The following is a 6,067-nucleotide window of genomic DNA, read 5'->3' as shown; positions in this document are numbered from 1 at the left end:
AATGCAAGAAAAATGACTGAATGTAGTATGTAATTCAGCAAGTTCAAATAGAATGGTTTTTTCCTAACAAAATGTAAGGGCAGGTCGGGATAGCAGTAGTATTCATTCATGGCTCAGCACAGCCACCAAAGCTTATGAAGAATGCTCCAAATGAGCAGAGAGAGCTTGAAGCAACATGTAGGTGAAATATACCCAGGCAAAGGAAAGCATTATAAAATGCTTTTGTAATGAAGTGGTTGTTTGCCATGCAATCTCCATAGTGTGATGAAGACACTAAAATTTCATATTTGGCTAGAGAACAAAATTTGGTCTTAATCTTCACTGTATGCTTCAAAGACAAGGCATCACATGAGCTGTGATAGCTGCTGTAGTTTCTATGGAAGTCCCTTCTGTAAAACCCTTGCGGCCATTACAGATCAAAACCTCCTTAAAAGCTGTGCAAATTTCCAAATCTATTGGACAATAGGTTAAGTCTAGGGGAACACCTGAGACAATAGAATAGTAGGTGTCATGCAAGAAATACTTCTGTTAGTTGAATGCAGTAAATAGGAAAGAAAATTAGGCACATCATTAGAAAAGCAAAATTTCAAGTCAGTATTTCCTGAGACCTAATATGAATTTTTTCACTAAGAAGCATTGATAATTAAATTCTAGCACTTAAATAAAAACTTTAAACATTTGTTTAGCAAATTATCTCAAATGGGTTTCTATGGCATCCCATATGCTTCTAATCTGACTGCACTATTGCTAGAGATTTACGGTCAGAAAGTCATTACCCATCTCTGATTGACATGAATGAGGCCATTGGTGAAACTTCAGTCAAAACACTAATAACAATGACAGCTGGAATGAGTGGATATAGTTTTTTACCTGTAAAAGTATTTTTGGGTTATTAATTGGAACAAAAGGGGCAGAATCATCTTAGAAAAATGTAAAAATAGCTTGTGTCCTATAATTATGCTAAGATCCAGAAGTTTGTAGGCATTTCCTGGGAGTCCTGCCAACTGAATGAAGCTCCTATCCCACATTATCTGCTCCTACTCTGTGAGGATTGAGAGGTAGGGATACAACATAAGCCATGCTGAGCACGTGATCTGTAAACATGCTTCGTGTACAAACTGAACAGCCCTTTATTCCAGAATGAAAGCGTGCACAGATGATGTGTTCAGTCTTGTGTACAAGTATTGGCAAAGGGGCTGCGAACTAGAAAGACTTGGAAGCTGAAGTCCTTCTGCATTTCTGTCTTTAGAAACAGCAGCTGAGACCCTGGAGGGAATGTGGAACACCAAGTGACTCTGTGAGTCCTGAATGGTCTCCCAATGGCTGAACATCTGAGGAAGCAGCTGGCTCCAGCTGGGGTCAACATGCCAATAACAGTATATGCAGGATACCTTTCAGGGCCAATATCAAAAATTTACCACTGTTGTGCCCAAAGCTTCCACTTCAAGTAGTCTATTCAATTAAATACAGAAAATGGACTGCCTGTGAAATCAGCTGCTAAATAGAAAAGAGGAGAAAGTAAGCACATGGAGTGAAATGCAGGCAACAGTTGCTTTTTGCTCAATTAGCTCACCAGTATGACGGGAAAAAGTAGGATGAAGGGAAATAAAAGAGGACTTGTCTTACAATTAAAAAATTAGAGAGGATAGAAAAAAATAAAACCAATTTATTTACTGCCCTCTATCCATAGAGCAATGCTGCAGCTGCTGCTTTTTTGCCTCTGAGAGCCAAGTGGCTTCCCAGGCGTGGCAAGGAATTTAACTTCCTGATTATGAGCAAAGGAAACACCAGGAAACTTTGTTCCACATTGTTCAGCTCTTTCCCATTGCAGCAACTCCTGGAAGAAGGCAAGGCTGGCAATTCATAGCTGTGCACCATCACAAAATTCATTTTAAGACTGAGCAATGTCAGGAACAACATCCACTGCCACTGTCTAGCTAATAGCATAATCGACTAGGATGACAATGTTGGACAGTTGGTACTAAGGAGTGACAAATGCTCACCTAGAATCTGACCTCCCTAAGCAGAACCTCTGACTCACTGATCAGAATAAATCACGTATTATATAGAGAGACCACAGGCAGCAGTGAAATATCTGCAGAAAGTTAACGATGTGATAAAATAACGATGTAATAAAACCGAACTGGAGATAATGGCTTGATAAAACCAAGGTAAAGGAGAAATCATTATAAATGTGTATACCTAGACATAAACAAACATGTTTGTAAAATGTGGCTTTGATAACTCAGATCACCTCTTGCAGTATGAGGCGCTAATGGGGAAACCACACCATGGGTCTCAAGAAGTCACCTTGGGAATTTGGAAAGCCTTTTTCTGAGCAAATTTGTTCTTTCCAAGTGAAAAAAAAAAAAAATCCGGAGGATCCATTTGGGAACACATGCAGTCTAGATCCACTGCAGCAGAACAGCCTTTACAAGTACCCTGACTGAAAATCCTGTATGTTTTGGAAGTGTCTCTTTAGTGAACTCTCACATGAACCTGGAAAACTCAAGGTTCAATTGTAAATAACACCTGGCTAAAAAACCTATACTCCTCTTTCAAGGCAAAAAGTCAGCAAGGGTTGAACACATTCTTACAGAATCATCAACCTATGAATGCTTAAGTCATATAAATATGAATTACATGGATTGCTATAAAGCTAGCTGCCTAGCACTGGATGCAAAAGTATTGTAAATATTTATTTAAATTGTCATTTTAAAATGACTCAAACTGCAATTCAGTTCTGTGTATTGAAAAGAAACTATGCATTTCTGCTTTGTTTGTTGCATAAGCAATTGCTCAAAATTCTTCAGCCCCTGTTACAAGATACTGATTGACAGAAGTGAAACAGACATAGGCATCCAAGATGCTTTCCAAACGGGGCAGCTCTAAACCAGCATACGGATGAAGTTATATGTATAGAAGTACACAAGCAGTGAAACTGATTTAAATGCCCTCTTCTGGGAGATAAGTCTCTAAAGAAGGTGCTGTTATTTTAAGCTTCAACTTTTGATTGACTTTTCACTTTGTTTAGGCTCATAAATTAAAACATTTTAATTTACATATGGCTCTTTGTGCTGCATTATGCCATTTCTTGTACACTATTTTGACAAATAATTGTAGGCAAGCCAGTACAATTAACAGATAATTACTATTAAGGCAGAAGGGTAGTTGTCAACTGGACTTAACACTGCTTTGATACTAAGTGAAGTTTTCTCATAAATCAAATTCTCGGTAAAAATAAGCAACATAATGTAAGGCTGTCTGCTGACCTATTGACAATGACCGGTGTAATAGGTTAGCTTAATTGGTGAGCTATTTTTCTGAGTTTCCATCATGATGATATAAAACAGTGGTCTTTGTTTAAAGATACATATGATACATTTTTTCCTGTACATATTTTTTTCCTGTGGAAATGCTAATGCTTTTTTTGGCATGAAGGGCAAAGACTGTTCTGGCACAAGTTGTCTGTATATCTTGATCAAATAAGGTACCACTGATGCCATCAATACATAAAACATCCTCAAGCTTGAATACTCTCCGGTAGTAATCACACACACATATTGTTTGATAGCATAATTGTTGAAACATAAGCGTGGTTGGGGCTCACCTTACTGTTGGCAACCTTTTATTCTATCCCCTGAAGAGAAGCAAAAAATGGGCAGATGGATGGAGGATGCCAGGCATGATATAGAAGCTTTCTTTTGGGGCTTAACATGGTCTGTACACCAAGAGCTTTGGCAGTATGGTATATTCACAACAATGGGAATAATGTGACAGGGCACAAGCCATTGAGTAGGTTGTACCATTCAGGTGCTCAGTGTAAAGAGCCGAGACTAGGGAAGCAAGAATCTGGAAGCCTAAGAAGGAAAAATGTACAACATTAAGCTCTTTACACTTTCTGGAGTGTAAGCAAAAAAATTGTTACAGCTTTTGCTTTGAAACTATTCATGCTAACTCTTCATTGTTTCAGTTGATCTGGATTGTTGGAGCCCATTTCAACTTAAACTGACAAAGACTTCAAACTGGATTAACATGTGAGACCGTAGATGGTGAAATTCAGCAATAAAAAGGAAATGCTGAATTTTTATCTTGATTTTTTTCCTGAAATTCTCTTAAAGCTAAAGAAAGATGGAGAAGAGGTATTCAACGACTCATCAATTAAGATGAAGTAAACACTTGTCACCAGTCTCCTTACGCAGAGAGAATAAAATCACATCTCTCTTTAGTTACCTGGAACCATACCCTTATCAAAACTTAGTCTTCAAAAATTCAGGGATGATGAAGTAAAATGGTCAAGAATATGTAATTTGATCTGTTGTAGAGTGAGGACCACACAGCAGAACGTCTAAAGGAAAGTTTTTTAAAAGCAGAGTAAGAGGTCATGCCACCTGGTGAATAACTGATTGAAAGCAAAAGAGGAATGGATCACTCATACAGGCTTTAGCATGCATTGTCGTACTGTTAAGATTTCTGGATTTGCTCCTTCTAGGCTGTGATCTTGTAGCATACGTGCAACTTGCTTTCAACCAGACACACCAACTTCAATTCTTTCCGAAAGCCTCTGAAGCACTGCACTCATTTCTGCTTGGAATGTTTTGGACAAAAAGGAAAGTGCTCTTTGAAAGTCCAGTATGATTGTCAATGTTAATTATACTGATAGAAAATCTGAAATTAGAGTGTGCATGTGTGGGTACATTTACATGTTTGCATGCTTCTTGATGGAGAGAACAAGCATTTCTGAAAACCTGGGTAGAAGAGGCAATGGGATGACCTGTCTGAGATTCAGTTGAGTAGTTCAGCCACCATCAACTGCGCAATAATGTGGAATTATGTGTGCCTAAACATAAACAGTAAGACCAACACTTTGTCAGGGTGAAGTTAGGGAACAGATGGCATATAGACCACCAGTAGGCTATATAACATCAGACGTCTGGTATAATTTCTACATGCAAATGTCCTTGACATTGACAAGTCAATACATGCCACATAACAGAACTGGGAGCTGGATTTTTATGGAGATAGCACATCACTGAAATGGTGAGAATTTAAAAGAAACAGTTTGGTTATAAATAAAATCAGGATGGTTAGTATTTTTGGTAAGCAATATGCAAAAATACACATCTTGGTCTGTAGGCTATTAAAAACCTGCTCGATCCTTTGCTTAAGATTTGACAATCATGACCACATAAGTAGTAGAACTATAGTTGTAGTTACCATCAGATACTGTCCCTTTACATTTTTTTACTTAGGTGTACTAAACCTCTCCTTATAGAGGCTCAGAGTGTTTGTGAAATGTTGTCCTGGCAAGAGCTGGCAGTGCTGCTTAAAGATTACAAGAAAATGTAAGAATCATAGAACTCAGGTTCGGGTTGAAAGGCACACGAAAGTTCCAATCCCCTGCCATGGGCAGGGACACCTTCCATAAGACCATGTTGCTGAGAGCTCCACCAAGCTGCCCATAAACACTTCCAGAGATCTGGTATCCCCAACTTCCATGGGCAACCTGTCCAAGTGCCTCACCATCCTTTCGGTAAAGAATTCCTTCCTTATATCTAATCTAAATGTATCCTTGTTGAAGTTTGAAACCATTCCCCTTTGTCCTTTCACTCTGTGCTTCTGTACAGTCTCCCTCCATTTTTCTTGTAGGCTTCTTTCAGGTATTGGAAGGCCCCACTTAGGTTACATGAAGCCTTTTCTTTTCCAGGCTGAACAAACACAACACTCTCAGCCTTTTCTTACAGGAGAGGTGCTCCATCCCTCTAACAATCTTCATGTCCCTCCTCTGGAATCACTCCAACAGGTCTGTGCTGAGGGCCCCAGAGCTTGGTGCAGCACTGCAGGTGGGGTCTCACCAGAGCAGAGTAGAGCAGAGGGGCAGAATTCCCTCCCTCACCCTGCTGGCCATGCTGCTTTAGATGCAGCCCAGGACACGGTTGGATTTCTGGGCTGTGAGTGAACATTGCACTCATTGCACTCATGTCCAGCCTCTCCAGCACCCTCAAGTTCTTCTCAGCAGGGCTGCTCTGGATCTGTTCATCCCCCAGCCTGTGCTGATACTGACCAG

Source organism: Sylvia atricapilla, chromosome 1 (genome assembly GCF_009819655.1).
Source record: "Sylvia atricapilla isolate bSylAtr1 chromosome 1, bSylAtr1.pri, whole genome shotgun sequence".
In the NCBI taxonomy this organism is placed as follows: domain Eukaryota; kingdom Metazoa; phylum Chordata; class Aves; order Passeriformes; family Sylviidae; genus Sylvia; species Sylvia atricapilla.
Note: the sequence above shows the minus strand (reverse complement) of the source record.